This window comes from Hippopotamus amphibius, chromosome 5 (assembly GCF_030028045.1).
Source record: "Hippopotamus amphibius kiboko isolate mHipAmp2 chromosome 5, mHipAmp2.hap2, whole genome shotgun sequence".
Taxonomy (NCBI): Eukaryota; Metazoa; Chordata; class Mammalia; order Artiodactyla; family Hippopotamidae; genus Hippopotamus; species Hippopotamus amphibius.
In genome coordinates, this window is record NC_080190.1 from 11,810,228 (window position 1) to 11,829,837 (window position 19,610).

Sequence of the window (19,610 nt, forward strand, 5' to 3'; positions counted from 1 at the left end):
CTCCAAGGTAATTCCTGTATAAATTGTGTTTCCATCTGACACCCAGCAGCACCACTGGTTATTAGTCTTTATTCTAAGTGTGAAAACGGTGGGATATTTTTATCCCTAGTTTATGATCAGGGCACTTACAACCCAAATAACTTCTTTCCTTAGGTAAGATTATTGTGCCCAGTCTATTTCTCTAAAAAACCCAAAGCAAACAAACCTTGACCGTTCTCTGGAGAATCTGGAGTCCATACTTTACGGTGATGAACAACTCTATTTCCCTCTCCCAAATCTCCCAAATCTCAAGTTAAAAGTCCGTGATCAGGGGACGTGGTAAAGACTGGGAGAGCATGCAACATCCACACACACGTTTCACATGGATGGCTGTCCCACCTCTAAGAGGCTCAATGGCTGCGTAAATCAGATGACCTGGACAAGTCTTAATTTCCTCATTCATAAAGGGACAGTGCTGGGACAGATAATCGCAACAATCTCATCCTCTCCTCCTCCCAGAGTTATTGGTCTAGGAGTTAATGAAAACTCTTTTTTCTTTTCCCATGGAAGATTAAGGCTCATGTTTGTTAATCCCTAATATTCTAACACATCTGTATTTATAACTTGTATACTTTATAGTTTTTTTAGAGTGCTAAGTCAAAACTCATGATTCTGAAAAAGAAATGTTACTGTGGTTTGAAAATACCAAGAGCCAAGGAGCACCCCAGTTGTATCCAAATTCTTGGATAAGTTTGAGAGATGAGAAAATTATATTCTTGTTGCTAGTGTATAATTCTCACCATGAGTGTGTTCTTTCCTGACACTTGAGAGAGTATCTGGCTCAGAGAGTCTAAATTTCTAAATGTCCAAAACAAACTAAGGCAACCAAATACAAAAAGAAACAAACAAGAAAGCAAAATGAGGAAACAAATATGATCCAAATTTTTGCCTCTTACATCATACTAAGACAAGATGACACCTTTAGGTGTTTCTTTTTAAAATTCAGATATTTCAAGTGTTTTGCATAAGATCACTCCAGACACCAGCCAACTGGGGAGAAAGGACAATGGGAAAAATGGTTTCTCTCCAACTTACCTCCCATAAAGGGGCTCCAGCAGGGCGCATGGTGGAGTTTCAGCAAGAAGCAGGCTGAACTTGATTCTTTCTCCTTTCCTTCCTTCCCCACAGCGTCTGCTTTACTCCAGAAAATGCAGGGTGCCACATTATTTCTTTGTGAGGCAGCCACATAGAAAATTTAGAGAAAATTGCAAGACCTTGGATCTAGTTCCAAGGTAGCCATGCAGTAGCCTTGTGATTTAGGGCAAAGATCCACGGGACTCAGTTTCCCCACCTTGGAAATGAAAGGTGGAACTATCTAAATGGTCTCCAAGTCCTCATCCAGCTCTAACATTCCGTGACTCCTAATCATCGTCTTTACTATTTTTTTTAAGGTTTATTTATTTATTTATTTTTGGCTGTGTTGGGTCCTCATTGCTGTATGCAGGCTTTCTCTAGTTGTGGCAAGCAGGGGCTACTCTTCATTGTGGTGGTGTGTGGGCTTCTTAGTGTGGTGGCTTCTTTTGTTGTTGGCACATGGGCTCTAGGTGTTTAGGATTCAGTAGTTGCGGCTCATGGGCTCAGTAGTTGTGGCTCACAGGCTTGTTGCTCTGAGGCATATGGGATCTTCCCAGACCAGGGCTCAAACCTGTCTCCCCTGCATTGGCAGGTGGATTCTTAACTACTGCGCCACCAGGGAAGTCCCTAATCATCATCTTTAAATGTTTGCTAAGTTTCCCAGAGATGTATCTTACTTGTTTGCAGAACCAGAACATTCTAGAAGTGCTAAAAAAAAAAGATACCAACTCCATATTATCTAAAACTCTAGTAGAACAGTTTTGGGTATATCTCTTCCTTCTGATAATTAAAAACCTTTAGAGATATGTATTCCAAATTAACTATTAACTAGTTTAGAGTTAAGAAAGAAACACACTGGCACTAAGTACTTGCTCATTCCAAGATGACTGAGGTTTTAAATATTTAATTTGTAAATATTGTGATTCAGAGAAACATAACTTTATGAACAAGGAAGTTCAGGAGATTAAAATCCAGCAACCCTGTGGTGCTGTTGGGTCACATTATAGACTGTGCAACCTCGTGAGTGCATATTCATTATTTGGGGAAAGAGATTCCAGTAGAGGATACATGACTTTGAGTTGTGGAAGCTGCCTTCCTCAGATTATCCTCTGTCATTTTTTCCTTCCTTTGGTCTTTTAAAATTCTATGTCTATCTTTGGACAGGTTACTCTTAATATCAACAAGTTCTTTGGTTCTGCATTCAACTGGATGTTGAACATAGGTACTTCAGCTGCCTGAGTACAACAAAATCTCCGATTAAGTGCAACTGTGCATCATCTTGTGCCAGTTATCCATTTAATACCTCTCAGCTCCAAATTCACCCTTAATTTCCTGCTCTGGGAAAATGTAGAGAGCTCTTTAAATTTTTTTCCCTTGCCAGCTGGCATGATACCAAGCTTTGTCAATAGAGGATGCTGGAGAGGCATTACAGAAGGAAGGAGTTTTTCTTTCTGGTTCTGGCTCCTGTACCTACGTGACCTCTCCAGCACCAGGTTTCTGTGGCCCCCATGGCTCCCCAGCATCCAGCTCCTACAATGTTATGGTCAGCAGCACCCAGTAGCCGGCAGCTTCTGCCTTAGTACCCCTGGGAGCAATTTTGTGATGGAATACCTCCAGTGAGACCTTACCCCATGGAGTACTTCCCCTGGAACACTAAAGGGCAGATTTCTGGCAAGTTTCTCTGGTGTGGCAACTTTCCTGCCATCAGTGAGCCATGGCAGAACCCTCTGGGTCTCAGCCCTGAGGCTGGGCTGGGTGGGGTGGAGGCACTCGCTTGGGCTCCCTACACCAGCCCTAGGGCCAGTGACTCTTCCTTACCATCTGCTATATGTACATTCCCTAGAATTCCATTCATTCATTAGCAGTCAATTCTCCTTTATTCCAATCCTATCTTGTAGTTGATAGCTCTTTATAGTACACTTTTCTTGTTCAAATTACTGTGTGGTTTCTTTCTCCTGATTGGACCCTGAGTGATACCTAACCCAGGGTGAAAATGTACATATAGGTATATATATATTGGGGGAGGGGGGGAAGGGGGGAGAGAGAGAGAGAGAGAATTTAACCTGGAACAAATATGGTTAAATTCACTGTTCATGCATTAATGTTTGGTGGCTAGTTTTGATGTACACTCTCTTCTATCTGGTATTACTGCGTATTAGTCTGTTAGGGCTGCCAGTATAGAATACCACAGACGAGGGCCTTAAACAACAGAAATTTCTCACAGTTTTGGAGGCTGGAAGTCCAAGAAAAAGGTGTCAGTAGATTTGACTTCACCTAAGGCCTCTCTCCTTGGTTTGCAAACGGTCGCCTTCTCACGGAGTCCTCACGTGGCCTTTCCCCTGTGAGTGCAGTCCTGTGTGTCCAGATTTTCTCCTTGTTGTAAGAACAGCAGTCATATTGGACTAGGACCCACCCTAATGGCTTCGTATTAACTAAATCACTTCTTTAAAGGTATAGTCCAAATATAGTCACATTCTGAGGTACTGGGGAGTAGAGCTTCAACATGCAAATCTGGGGAAAGACACAATTCCGCCCATAACACATTAGTGTTTATTTTCTAACTTTGGTGCCAAATATCATGTTGAAGTAAGTGTGGCAGTGAGACGATCATCAGACTTGGCTTTGGGAGACCTGATTTGGGGCCCAGTTTCTGCTACTGACCAGCTGGGCAAGTTGTTTAACTTCTTTTTTTTAAAAATTAATTAATTATTTGGCTGTGTGGGTCTTCATTGCTACGTGCGGGCTTTCCCTAGTTCCAATGAGCGGGGGCTACTCTTTGTTGCGGTGCGTGGGCTTCTCATTGCAGTGGCTTCTCTTGTTGTGGAGCACAGGCTCTAGGTGCAAGGGCTTCAGTAGTTGCAGCACGTGGGCTCAGTAGTTGTGGCTCATGGGCTGTAGAGCACAGGCTCAGTGGTAGTGGCGCATGGGCTTAGTTGCTCCGCAGCATGTGGGATCTTGAGGGACCAGGTATCAAACTGGTGTCCCCTGCACTGGCAGGTGGATTCTTAATCACTGAGCCACCAGGGAAGCCCCTGTTTAACTTCTTGAATCTCAGTTTTCTCATCAATTAAATGGGCTTAAAGGGGCATAATGAGAATTCAATGAGCTCATGCAAATACAAGTGCTTTAGAACCTACAAAATACTTTATAAAAAGTGAGGTATTCCTTGGTTGGTATATGGACTCGTGCATTTTAAAACACTTTCCCATTCCATTTCATATTTTATACTCATTAAAAGGCGGTGCCAAGCTATTAAACTGGTGTTAAGTATAAATGATTTGTATAGCCAGAAAGTCTCTTTGGCTTATTAGACACAAGAAAAATTTCTCTAGCCCCACCACTGTCTCTGCACACGCCCAGTAACCTTCATTAAACCACAATTTCGAATTATTATCTTATCTCTCTTCTGTTCTTATCCTCTGCAGAAGTAATAAGTAATAAATTTACAGCCTCATGAACTTATTTGACTTACCCCTAGTTTTTGGAAAAGATAGACATTACATGGCCTTTAGAATGACAGCCAGCAAATTTGGAGGCAATTATAATATTCACTAATGGAGGGATAGGAAAGAAACTATACCTGGTTCTCATTTTACCCAATATCACAGCATTTCTCCCCACACCCCCAGTAACTCAGGGCTTGCAATCATCTTGCACAGTGGGAAATTAAGGCCCCTGGCATCCCATCTTGTCCAGGTCCTGAAGGGAAAGGAAACTCTCCTGTATTGAGAAGGTTTCCATACAGCGTACAGGGCATAAATTTCATTTAATCTGCATGACATCCCTAGAAGGTAAATATTAACTCCATCTGACAGATAAGGAAACTGAGGTTCAGAGAAGGAAAATAACTTGTCCGGAGTCAAGTGGCTAATAAACAGTAAATCAGAGATCAGAACTCAGACCTATCTGACTCTACCCCTGCCTATCTTATCACCTCCTCTGTTACCCAAAAGGTATTCACAATGGCATCCATTCAATAGGGCTGTTAGCAATTTAATTGTCATTGGATGAAAAGCAATTAGCAGTTGAAGCTAACAGAGCTTCAATTAATGAAATTCTCCAGTGATTAGTTACTGAAGAGTTTTCAAGCTACATCATGGATAATGAGTTAAGTGCTGGATACAAAAAAAAAAAAAAATTGGGCACATATTCAACCATATGCTGTAATAGCACCAATTGGCCATTTTCCCCTTGTACATATATAATCATTACCTACAATGCTATTTATTCTGTTGCCCTTTCGGTTTTCCCTTTGCCATCTGTGTATGCATTGACTTAATCTGTAGAGCAAGTCATGTTCACATATTTATCTAGTAAAAGAAAGCGCACTCAATAACTATTTGTTTTCCTTGTTAACTTTTATATCAAGTTCAGCAGCTGAGAAACAGCATACTTTTATTTTTATATTTTTAATCTAGACTCTTCTGAGTTTGTACTAGATCTTTAAAAGGCCCCCCATAAGCTTCACTTTGAAATCTTGTTGGAGTAATCTGAAAGACCGATCTGATTTCAAAAGAAAAACAACAACAAAAAAACAATCAAACTTTACTGAAATTGAAAAGACAAGTCACAAGGCTCAAAGGAGGAATGAATTAGACCATTGCTTTAATAGCAAAAGGGAGGAAATGACGTCAATTAAGTAGGACCATTCGTGAGGAACCACCCTCCTTTGAGGTGTCCCTCTTGGAGTTTTTCCTGACAGGGCTTTGCAGTTCAGTTGGTTCAGTTTTAGGTTTCAGCCCCTGCTGGGTAAGTTCCTGGAGACTGGGAATCATTCAGTGCATCTTTACCTCCTATTCTTCATCGTGTCCCAAATGCCTTCGGGACCATCACCTTCTCTACCTGGGCTATCACAATGGCTTCTAGAAGAGCTCTCTGCCTGATCTTCTCAGCATCACCTCCTGTCCACAACATGGTCCAGCCCCAGAACTCCCCCAACTGATGCCAGGTTGATCCTCAGATATCATCCAAATGCCTTCGCTGACTCTGAAGGCCTTGCAAAATCCTGCCCAGGCCAAATACTTTGTCAGTCATGTTTCCCACCATCTCCTCTCTTCCCTGGACCCCCACTGCCTGCAGCTCTGTGAAGGAAATAACCAGAATGGTGAGATAGCAAGTACCACGTGGTGGGGTGGCCAGGGCTATAGACTGGTCAGAGAAGGGCTCTTTGAGGAGGTAATATCTGTGTTGGGACATTGGGGGTGGACCACATGGAGAAGTAGGAAAGAGCATAAGCTGACATCCAGAGGGTCAAATATGAAGGCCCTGTGGGAAGACAGAGTTGACCTTTTAAAAGGACCTAAAGGAGACCAGCGTGCCTGGTGAGAATGGGGAGATGCAGGAAACAGAGATGCAGATGAGGAAGGGTGCAGGTCCTGCAGGAGCTTTTTTGCATTGTAAAAAAGGCCATAATAAGCCCCTGGAAGTGCCTGCATTATCTACGTTTTGAAAAGACCATCCTGGGCTCGGGGTAGAGTGAAATGGAGGGGACGCCAGTTTCAAACAACTGTTTTCCAAAGTCACCTCTCTGATCACAATCTGTGTATAGATGAGGGATTATTTATGTCTCAAAAAATTGTGAAAGAGCCACAATATCTTTCTTTGGGCCCATATTTTGAAATCTCCATGGAGGAGACAAGTGTCAAGACACTCTGGAATTATTATGCAGTTTGGATAATGTTCTGCTCAATGAAGTCATAAATCTATTTACTAACACTTGCATTCCTAAAATAAACATGTGTTAAGTATGTACTCTGTACCAGGCATAGTACTTGGTATCGAACATACAGAGATAAATAAAAGTGATTCTTTAGAGTGTAGCAAGCAAGCTACATGTTGAGCTTGGTGGCCCACATCTAAGGTTCTGTTGCATCATTTTGAGACTCTGAAACCAACCATGTATTTTAACAATTGATGGTATTATGACATTGTATTCTTTACATCAGCTTATAATTCATTGTGACCATATCAGGTGATATCTTCAGCAAAGTCACATATTTTTCCTATATTTCGTAATTTAATTTGTGCAATTGGGTTTTTCTTTCTCATTGTAGGCTTCAGGACTCATTCTCTTTGGTTCTGATGACATTTCTAAGGATACTTATACATTTGCCTATTGGCTGCAAACAGGTCAGGGATCACTTCAGAGAAGTCTTTCCCCAGTAATAAAAAATGGTGCCGATTAAACAGTTCCAGGAGAGGAGCTGATGCTCGTGTATCCACAGTAGCTTCATAGGTTTCTTCTCAGTTTGGGCAGAAATTAAAGTTAGGAAGTCTATTTCTTTAAAGTGGGACTGTGCTTGGGTTTAGGGAAAGACCTGAGATTTGCAAGGACTTTGGAAACTTCTGAGGTATGTGCCCCACAGTTACAAAATTATATCTTAGACAAGTAGCCCATTTTTGAGGCAAACGTTTAACCTTCTATTCACAACCACATTGGTTGCATTTGGATCCAGCAGAGAAAATTAAAATCTTGTGTTTGTCAGCAGTGAGGCCAGGATGCCTGTGCCTCAAGCTTAAAGATCCAGGAATCATCCAGCGGTTTGCTTTTATTGTTCCTCAAGTCGGCAGAGACAAACCACCTGAGTAGTTCCAGATGTTGAATCAACAAGGCTGTACCTCACAGACCTACATGTGAAAAAGTAAATTTATAGGCTCAAGAAAAGGCTGGGAGGATTGTGCTGTTTCAGAACAGAAAGATACTTTCATTCTTAAAACAGATTAAACACAGGATGTCCAGTCCTGCAGATGGCAAGCCTACGTGATTTTGACCTTTATTAAGCCACTTGAGGCTTCATGTGGTAATCCACTCCTCTCTGCTCTCTTTGTAAAGAAGAAATCCCAGTGATTGGCTGGCCAGCTCCAGCCGACTGGACTGTTTTAAGATAGCAAGGCTCTCTTAAATTTTAACAGAATAACCAGAGGGCAACATGGCAAAGAAAAATTTCTCCACGTTGACTCGAATTCTGGAGAACATAGAGACATAAATGTGGCTTATGGCTATTAAAGTCTACTGCATCTCACTGGTATTTTGGCAAGGAAGCCTAAGACTGCTCTAGGCACCTTGCTTTGTGAGTTGGCTACACAGGGTAACATTATAGGGTGGTAAGTAATATGACTTGCATGGGCCTGGGGCCAGGGGATTGGAATTTGTTGCCATAAATCTTGAAACTGTTGAAGGTGTCTTATGTTCAAGTTTATCTGGCACAGCCCAAAAAGTGAAAGTTCTGATAGCCAGAATGCCTACATGACCATAATACATAACCTTACTGAGTGGTAAAGAATTTTTATGGCTGTTGGCGAGAATCCAAACAAAGATTCAAGTATCTCTCCACAAGATATTTCAGTGGAGTGACCCGAGTTATCCAAGTAAGATTCTGGCTCATAAATCCGGGGGTGGAACAATAACATTATTCAGTGTCCTAAATATTACATTACAGTGGCCGGAAGATGGAAGCGTCTCTATTATTTACGCACAGTGCTGCCCCATTGTCAATTGATGTCATCCTGATCATACAACCCAGTGTATTCTGTGCAGTGGCTAAAATCTAACATTTATTGAGACGTGATTATGCGTCAAGTACGGTGGTAAGTGGGCTTCAAACATTATCTTGTTCAAGCCTCCCAGGTATTATGGAGGAGGTGCTCTTGACAGATGAGAATTGCAAGTACAGAGCACTTGAGTAGTTAAGCACATTGTCCAAGGTCACGGAGCCCCACACACACCAGCCCCAGGGTCTCGACCGTGCACTAAACTCCACACTTAAGACCTCTTTTGACGATGATAGAAAACCTTTTAAAAATCTTGAGCCCTTCAAAATATTAAAGACGTACAAAAATGTATCAACAGTAATGGAAAGAATATTCACGCAGGTTTGCTCCAAGCATAAGAAATAAATGCTGTCTGCACAGCGAGACCCAGTTGCCCTCCCTGCCCTCCGCCCCCACCCCGGGGTAGCTCCTACCCTGAACCGGACACTGGTCATTCCCACGCATTTGCTTTCTGTTTGAACTACATCAGCGTGTATCCTTAAGCTATGTATGTAGTATGGCTTGGCATGTTCACATGAATGATATATCATGTCTTATGTGATCTTTTGTAAATTTCTTCACTCATTGTTGTATTTGATTCAACCACGTTGATGCATGTGGCTGCAGGTCTGTTCACTTTCGCTGTACAAACCTACGCTGTTTGTTTATTTCTCCTCCTCTAAAGGGCATCTTCACATCAAACATGTCAGTGACCTTTACAACCACCTTCTGCATTTAGCAGGATTGGTACTGATATCATCATTTTACTGATAAAGAAACTGAAACTCTGTTTCAATGCCTCCCCCAAGGCCTCTGTCTTAGCTCAAGTTGCAATGACAGAGCACCATAAAATGGGTGGCTAATAAACTACAGATGTTTACTTCTCACAGTTCTGGAGGCTGGAAGTCTGCGATCAGCGTGCCAGCATGGTCAGGTTCTGGTGGGAACCCTCTTCCAGGTTGATGTCTTATGTCCTCACATGGCAGAGAGAGAAAGAGAGCTCTCTGGGGGTCCTATTGATAAGAGCACTAATCCCATTCACGAAGGCTCCACCCTCATGACCTAATGACCTCCCAAAGACCCCTACCTCCTAATACCATCACATTGGGAATTAGGATTTCAATATATGATTTTGGGGCGTGGGCAGGAAGGGAAAATGAACATTTAGTTCATTGCAGCCACACAGCCAGAAAGGGACAGAGCCAATATTTGAACTCACTTCTGCTAAGTCATGATCTGGGGCTTTCTCTCCCACTGGACTTGGCCTTCTCAGATAGCACTCTACAAGTCTGTGCTAATGCCCCATCTTCTAGGGCCTTTTCTGACCATCGTTTGGTCTTCAGTTTTTCATTTTGTGACTAGAACAACTTAACAAACTACCCCTGGGACCTCATCCCCCACCCAGCCTCTCTGAAGTGCTTGAAGGAAGCTGAGGGTGAAGGTAGCAGTTACTATCTGACACCCATCACTTACAACTTCTGAAGGTCATTGTAGTTGTGAAATAATAGAGATAAAGACAGTGCCTTCCCCCAAGTAGGCCTGGAGCAGAATGCCCCCCTTTTATTTGTAAAAAAAACTCCTAAAAATATGTGCATGTGTGTGTGTCTGTCTGTCTGTCTCTGTCTGTCTATTTTGGAGGAAAGCCCTGGAGAGTGCTTCTACCTTGCCAGGGACATGAATGTTGACAAGTAATTACATTTTGTCAAGAGGTTTTTTTATACTTCAATTTTGGGGGACTTGCAAACCAACAAATTGAAAAACAAGAAGGGACAGCAAGCAAAAGGGTATCATTTGGGTCTTAGTTTTGAAGAGGTTGACGATTGGTTAATACAGCTAGAAGCTAATTATTTCTACCTATAACTTCCTTTCCTGGCATCCTTGGCAATGTGGATCATTCAGAAGCTGTAAAATCATCACTGTTTTGCTTTCCATAGAAAGTACTTCTAGAGGAATAGAGTTGGTTATTTGCATGGGGCAGGGGCAGGGACAGGGTGCATTTTTTATCTTTTATTCTTTAAAACTTGAGCAAACTGGTAAAATCCAAATAAGATTGTCATTTAATATTGATAGCATTGTATCAATGTCAATTTTCTGGTTTTGATATTGTAGCATAGTTATGTAAGGTGTCACTGGGGGAAGCCCGGTGAAGGGCACTCGCCACTATTTTAGAAACCTTTATGTGAGTTTAAAATTGTTTCAAAAATATAGATTTTTTTTTAAAAACTTGAGCTCTTTGGATTTTGAGCCAGGCAAATCTCATCAATGGGCATTTTATAGCAATGTGCTCAGGGTACAGGGGGAACCGGAATTTTGAAACAATGTCTACCAGCCAGCAAACCTGCTGGAAGGTAGGGTTAGTGCTTACAAAAGCATCCTAAGAAGTTTATGATCACCTAAGCTGTTGGGACGCATTAGTGACGCAGTACAACTCCCAGATGTTCGGTACTTCAGGGCATCTCTACTGCAACACTATTGGCATTTTGGAATGGACGATTCTTTGCTGGAGACGGGCTGTCCTGTACATGGTCCCCTGTCTAGTGGCATGGTGATTTCTACCCACTAGTTGCCAGTACAGCCCCGCCCTTGCAGTTGTGAAAACCAAAAATATCTCCATTTACTGCTAAGTGTCTCCAGAGGGAGCAAAATTGCCCCTGGTTCAGAATCTCTGCTATACTTAGTAAACAATCTTTTGTCCCTCCCTGCTTTTAAAAGAAAATGAAATTTACTGATTTTGTAAGTTACAGTGACAGCACCCTCCCACTCATCCTTCTGTTGGCCTCAAAGCACAAAGCCCTTAAGTAGAGCTTCTAGATTTTTTAAAAGAACACACAATTTCACCCATTCTTTACTGTCTTGGACATACACAGTGGAATTGAAATAGAAGTATTTTCTATTCTTAAAAGGCTGTCTGAGGCAGATATTTCAGGAGAAATGTACATAGGGCCTCAAAAAAGCAGAGTGGAGACAATGTTGGCAGTATTATTGAGTATCATAGAGAGTCATAATTTCACATGTGAAGGTAATGCGTTACATTAAAACATTCACCGGCTTTCGTTTATTTAAGCCTCTGGGGCTAACACAGCACATTTCTAAATATTATGGGTTTTGTAAAGGTGCATGACGAACAAGCAGACTGCCAGGACACTGGAAAAGTGATAAAAATCAGCGCTGAGTTTAATCACGGCTTTCTTAGAAGTGTATATTTATGTGGTGATGTCAGCACAGTATCTGCAACCGGTTGAAGGTCATGTTCTGTGTTCATCTGCACAGGATTTAGAAACTCTCAAACAGTCTGGCTGGAGAAAAATGACCAGCGGAGTCGGAGCACGGCTGCCCCTTCCCGGGGTACTTGTCCTCCCGCGAAGGAACTGAACAAAGCAATCTATCTTTAAATGAATTCAAAACCACAGCGGATCCGTCTTTTGCCACATGAGTTGTTTGAGTTATTGAGGCTGGCTCCAGTGTCAAGCCGTGTATGTTGCCTTAATGTATTTATTTAACCCAGGACTGCCGCAGAGAAGGCAAACCCACCTCGGCACGCGAAGGTCCACAACAAAGAGAACATTCAGACCAGATCCAGCGTAACAAGCACATCAGGAACTCCGGGAAGGGAAAGATGTTGCAAGGCCAGCACAATGCCCAGCTTTATTCCCCCGTGTGGAGGCAGGCTGTAGCCAGCCAAACTGTAAACTGTTGTTCTCCGAGCCGACTCAGCGGATGGCGGACGCGGAGGAAGAGAGGGCTCCAGCCCCACTGCTCAGGGAGGCCTGATGGTGGCGCAGACTCTCCAAGTCCCGGACATCAGCAGCCTTGTGTTTCCTTTTAGGGGCCCAGTATTGGCTGGATGTGCTTGGTAGCTGCTGCATAGAAAGAAACTAGAAGCCAATTATCCACACTCTGATCCACGAACTTACGCAGCATTTTGGCCCAGCCCACCAAGCCCCAGCCCCAGCAAACCTCACCCACATCTCGGACTGGGGTGGGGGCTGCGGTGGGGGTGGGGGTGCAGATGCTGGGGGGAACTGATGCCTGTGAACCCTACCTTCAAGTACTGAAGTCCTCTAATTAGGATGACTCTACAGATGACGCACTCTCTGGGCCAGTCACGGATTAGGCTAATCCTAGCTAACAGTATTCAGTTTGCTTTCTCTTGGTTTATAGATTTGACAATTGGGAAGCAGGTCAATGGCTTTGGATGAAGTGAGAGGCTCTGTTATCATGCGAGGTAGCCTTGTCTCTCCGTCAAATCCAACTGCGGTTCCAACCAAAAAAGTCACTCTGTTGGCCAGGAATCTTTCCATTTCGAATGACAAAGCCAACTAACCTCAACCAAAAATAACTATACACATTTATGTGCCAGGCACTGTTCTCAGTCCTTTTGTACATTAACATCTTCCATCTTCACAACAACTCGATGAGGTAAGGCTATTTTCACCCTCATTTTAGAGGTAAAGAAACTGAGGCACAAGGAAATAAAGCATCCTGCCTCTAAGTCACACGCGGTTCTTCAGTGATAGAGCTGGGATTGGAACACAGGTGGAATGGATCCAGTATCCACGCTCTTGGGTACCATCTGATACAGCACGTGGGTCGATGGGTCGGCTCAGAGGAGTAGTTTAGATACTGGAGGGATCTGCAGACACAAAGTAAGAGCTGCAGGGACTTCCCAGCAACTGGCTTTTTCTCTCTGCACATGTCTTATCCGCTGTTGTCTCTGCTTCTCTTTGAATGCTGGTCTCATTCCCTCCTGCAGCAAGCCAGCCCTCTCTAAGCATGGGGGACATGGCTGCTTGAAGCTTTAGCTAAGCAAACTCGGGGTTTGCTTTTTCTTTTCTTCCCAGGGTTTACGTATCTGTACTTTTTCTTCCCAGGGTTTACGTATCTGTACCTTGCTGGGCTCAGTGAGGCCCACTTGGGTTTGCCCATCATCTGGCCAAGCCTAGGTCACCTGCCTCCTGCCGTAAATTGTAGCACTAATGGCCCTAATTCCGCACCCTTCCCTGTATCCATGCCCCTTTCCATGAGACTTTGCAAGTCTTCTCATATCCCCTGATTCTCCATCCCTTGATTCTGAATTTGGCCATGTGATTGCTTTGGCTAATAGAATGTTAATGGTTCTGACGCAGGCTGCGTTTTGAAAAAGCACTTTTGCACTTTGCTTCCATGCCTGGGGCTCTGCTGTGGCATGAGCATATGCTGAAGGACGAGAAAACAGTGGAGCCAAGCCAAGATGCCCTAGTAGCCCCTACAACAGCCAGGCAACCCCCAGGCTTGTGAAAGAACCCAGCCAAGACCAGAAGTACTGCTCGGCTGAGCCCAGACTAAATCATCCACTTGCAGACCCATGAGGGAAAGCATTGCTCTTACGCCTCTGCATTTCTAGTGTGGTTTATTGTGTGGCACTATTCACTATGGGAAGGACAAGACTTGCTCACTGATGCCCGCCAGGACCACAGAGAGTCAGGGAGTTGGTGCCCAGAAGAAAGGGGGTGCTCTCAGCAGACAAAGGGCCTGAGGAAAGCATCCTGGGCTGTCCGAGTAGTAGCTCTAGCCCCACACAGCTTGTTGAGGACGTTATCTATTATGCTATCTGGAGTCCTTTTGTGATAAACCATTGTGAATCTCTTTTAGACTTAAAAGTCAAAAACGTTTGATTTTCTCAAGTATTATTTTTCCTTAGGAATAACGTACATTTGTTAACTGATTACATTTCCCTTTTTGCCTTGACCTCCAGGAAGCTCAGGGGCAAAATTGTGGACCAAAATTAGTAAATTTTTGGACCTGAAGATGTGCATTTTGTTATACAAAACTTCCCTCTTTTTTCATCTTACCATTTTACCTCTATTTTTCTTTCTCCTGATTTAAAAAACTCTGTCTCTCTCTCCCTTTCTTCCTCGTTGTTTCATATATTTTTTATTAAACCACCTCAAATTCATGTGGGGATAAGCAGTAATACAAAAATATAGTTAATAAAACTAAACATATTTTTAGTTTCTGGTAAACAGCAGTTCAGGACGAACACAAAATTTGTGGTTGTAGTACCTTTGACATCATGAGAAGTATGATTTAAGATTAAACTAGATTACTGAAAAATAAATAAGATCTCAAAATAATAGACATGAACATTAAGATTACATTGAAATTAGCACAGATCAAAAAGTTTGATAACCCATCTTGACAGGAGTGCAAATTGGCATAACTTTTTTTTAATAAATTTATGTTTATTTATCTATTTATTGCCTATGTGGAGTCTTCGTTGCTGCGTGCGGGCTTTCTCTAGTTGCAGAGAGTGGAGGCTGTTCTTCGTAGCGGTGGCTTCTCTTGTTGTGGAGCATGGGCTTCTAGGTGCACAGGCTTCAGTAGTTGTGGCAGAAGGGCTCAGCAGTTGTGGCTTGCAGGCTCTAGAGCACAAGCTCAGTAGTTGTGGCACACGGGCTTAGTTGCTCTGCAGGGCATGTGGGATCCTCCCAGATCAGGGCTTAAACCCATTTCGCCTGCACTGGCAGGCGGATTCTTAACCACTGCACCACCAGGGAAGTCCCTGGCACAACATCTATAGAGAGCAAATCAACAATGTCTATCTTAAAATGCCTATATCCTTTGACACAATCCTTCTAGGACTCCACTTTTAGGAATTTATTTCATTTAATTTTCTAATTTCAATTAATAAATTTTAAATTTAAATTTGAAAAGTTTATATAGAATTAATTTATTTAAATTTCACTTTTAAGAATTTATCTTTCAGCTTCATGGTAGACATGCAAAATGACACATGTATAGTGACATTCCCTGTGGCTTGTTAGTAATAAAAAGGAAACAGCCTAAATGTGCCTTATGCGGACAGTTTAAAATATGGTAAAATCCACATAACAGAAAAATAAGCAGCCATTTAACCCTGAGAATACTACTTACGTGATAACATGAAAAGGTCTTTAGGATTTAGCGTTAAATGAACAAAGAAAAGTGGAAAACAGTGTATATACACCACCTTCTTTAGGGGGGAGGGGCAGGTGAATGTGGGCATACAAATAAACCCACATGTATATACTTATGTAAGCACAGAATATCTCTGGAAGTGCATAAAGGAAAACCAGGGACAGCTACTCATTCTAGGGATGAGAACTTAGGTGACTGAAGTCAGAGTCAGAGACTTACTTTTTTTTTTTTTTTTAAATTTTATTTATTTATTTACTATTTTTTGGGGGGGTACACCAAGTTCAGTCATCTGTTTTTATACACATATCCCCGAATTCCCTCCCTTCCTTGACTCCCCCCACCTCGCATCCCCCCCACAGAGACTTACTTTTCATTGTACACCCTTTAGTAATTCCTAAATTCTGTACCATATGTTATGTAACCTAGTTAAAGAAAATAATGAGGAAAAATTAAATGAGTTCTTACTGGCTTGTTGCATAAGGAATGACCTCAATTACTTTTTATTTACTTTATTTATCTAAATTACTTTTTAATGTGAGGGAAGAAAACGAATCTAACCCCTCTAGCAAGTCCCCATATTAATGCAGTTGTGCTATTATTAAACTACAGTTCAATGATCTGAAAGAATTAACTCCCATGCCCCCCAAAGCATGACTGTGGCCCATGGAACACAGATTTATATACAGCACCCATTGTTACACTCGACACCACATCAATCCAATTTCACAAACATTTACTGAGCACCTCTCATCAGTCAGGCCTTTTGTCAGGAGCTGGAAACAAAAGTACTCATAAGACTCTGTCTTTGTCCTTAAGACAGTCACACAGGTGACTAATACACTGTGATGAATTCTAGGATGCTTGAAGGCAGGGACTGTTGAAGTTATCTTTGTATCTCTAAGTATCTAGTATATAGTGGAGGCTTCCAGAATGTCTGGGGAATGAATAAATGAATGAGTGAAAGGAGTATAGACACTCCTGTACTGGGTGTGGACAAAGGAGATGACTCTAGGGGGAGGTAACTAAGAAATGATCAATTGAGTCATGAAGGATGACCCAAGGGATTTCCCTGGTGGTCCAGTGGGTAAGACTCTGTGCTCCCAATGCAGAGGGCCTGGGTTCAATCCCTCATCAGGGAACTAGATCTCTCATGCATGCTGTAACTAAGAGTCCACATACTGCAACTAAGAAGTCTGCGTGCCACAACTAAAGAGCCTACATGCCGCAGCTAAAGGTCCCTCGGCTGCAACTAAGACCAGGCACAGTCAAAATAACTAAAAAAATATTTTTTAAAAAAAGATTAAAATAAAAAGAAATTACCCAAATCCACAGCCTCATTACCTGGCACTAAGACTATCACAAAAGGTAACCATGCAAAAGCTTATTCATTATTGACACCAACTATATTTAGTGTGTCGGCAGAGGGACAACTTCATGATTTTCTGGAAGACCATGAACTGTGGGACCAGAAAGACCTGTGTTAGAAACCAAAATCCACCGTTTGTCACCTAAGTGACCATGGGTAACTTGACCTTTCTGAGCCTTAGCCTTCTCATTTATAAAGTGGAAATAATCTTATTTAACTTGCAGGTTAATTATGAGATGTAAAGGATCACTGATTCATTTATTCATTCTTTGAGAAATACAGGGAGCGATTAGTGGGCGCCTGGCACTGGGCAAGTCGCTGATTCATGCACGTACAAAGTTGAGCCCAGTGGTTAAACCTAGGAAGTATGAACACATGCAACGTCTTGGGACTATTAATATCCCTTGGTAGCTGGTCAATCCTTCTGCCCTCCAATTAGGAATTAGGGAAGAGTAACGGGACAATTCTGTCGGTGTGAAATGAATGGAAGGGGGCTTCATAAAGAAAACCAAGGTGCGTAGGAGGAGAAGTCCATTAAGTTCAGAGTTACTCAAACAGGATTCAGACTCATTAACAGAGCCAACGCTGCCTTTGGCAGGAATCTCATGGTCCTGTTGTAAGATGTATGATGTTTTTTTCCCCAGAGGTAGTGGGGGATCACCAAAGGAAAAATCAAGAAAAAATGGAACCAGGAGTAGATAGTAGATGATTACCATCGGTAGCCCGTGAACAGCTTTTAAACCTGAAGCCCCATCCTTTCACCTAGCTGAGAAGAGAAGGGCTCACCCACCTCAAAGCCAGGGAGGCTCTGAGTCCCAACAGGTTAAGCTATTTGCTGAGCTTTTGTGTTGGGGGTAAGGAGGTGGAGAGTGGCGAGAATTAGAAGGGAGGTGGAGACGTTGGAGGAGAAGAGTTGAAGGGCAGAAGTTCTGGAGCCAGGAGAGAGGAGGGTGTCTGAGGGGTGCTCCCTGCCAGCCAAGAGGATGCCCTGAAGTGCTGGTGGGTGAGACCATCCTCTGTGTTGTGAATGGAGGCAAGACAGGTAAACCAGGAGGCACTGTGCCTGATTTAGTCTCCCCTCCACCCCAGGCAACATTGTAGGTTTGGATGAGTTACTGTAGACATTGAATAATGACCTGTTTGCAGTTGCTGTGTGTGTGCACCTGCTTTGGGAAATGTGAACTAGACAGTAATTGTGAGCGTCGAGGGAAGAGTTCCCATGCCCGTAGAGCTATCTCCAGATGGGCTACGTGGCTACAAGGAGACCCACGTGCAGATGCCTCTCAGGGCTGAGGTGTGCCCATGGACCCAGGACGAGGGACACAGCACAGGGGCGATGATAATGGAAGCCAGTCTTATCTCCTCCCTCCGCCGCCTTGCACGCAGCACAGCAGCCCCGTGAGGCATCTTCCTCCTCACTCCGGCACCGTTCTACACACTGCGGCTTCTGTCTTAAACATTTTGCTAACTCCTTTGTGTCCTTCAAAGTTCAGATTGGGGCTACCTCCTCCAAGAAGCAATTTTTGGCCTTCGTTTCCTTGACCTCCCCATGCCCACTGCCCTCAGGCTGGTCCCCCAGCCTCCTGAGCAGTGTAAGTCTTACCACTGCGTCTTCAAGTTCTTTACTTCCCTGCCTCCTCTGCTGGACTGTGGGCTTGAATACAGGTCATGGATCTCATATCTTCAAACCCCCAAGGACTTGTGGCTGTATTTGGCACATAATAAGAACTCAAAAAATTGCTGGTTGGATGAGTGAGCCAGACACTGGATGAATTCGGAAAACTCAATCACTGGTGGAAATTGTCATTTTTAATCAGATGCTTTTTCAAGGAGTTGAAAGTGTTCCACTGAGACGACAGACCAGAGTCCACACTTCACCTCTTCCAAGAGGTAAGTGAGGGAGCAGAGGGATGGTCCCTGACTGCTGAGGGCACCGGGGTGTAAGGATATGTCCGATGTATAAAGAAGGAACAGATTCACAAAGAGTCCACAGAGTGATGGGTGGCTTTATGAATTTTTCCAACATTTTCAAATGCCAATTCCAAAGCCTGGGCACAGCCTCTTTGGAAGGTTCTTGATGAGAATTTTTTTCAGCGAGAGAGAAGTTGATGGAGCTAGAAACACAGGACTTCACTGACAGGAAATGGCTTTTTGTTTGTTTTTTTCTCTATAGTTGGAGAATGGGAAGCCCAACCTCACTCCTCTTGAAGATTTACACACAGATGTGGCTCTTCCGGCACATCCACACCCGCTGTCCCCCAGCCAGCCTCTGGTGGCTTATAAAGAGCCACTTATCCCCTCCAAGGGCAGAAACCCAATGTTTCCTGCATGAAGTCATTACTTCGCAAAGAGTTTTCAAGCTATTTGGTTTTTAAATAGCTGGTTTCAACCTTGTGTCAAATGTAAAATTGCAAAGCAATTATTAGTATTTCACGTTGGATATATTCAAACATTGGGGGTCAAGCCACAGGCCGGTCTTGTTCTTGTCATCAGCACTGCTGAACCAAGAGAAGCTGGGCAAAGGCGGGGCAGAGATGCTCTGGTGAAGGGAGTGGAAGATTTTGTGGGAGTGGGTGGTTTTGCCAAGACTTCAGGGCAAGGACCCCCATGGAAGGTTCTGGAAGGCTGCTGTGGAAAAGGTATGCATTGAGAAGACTGGATTCCC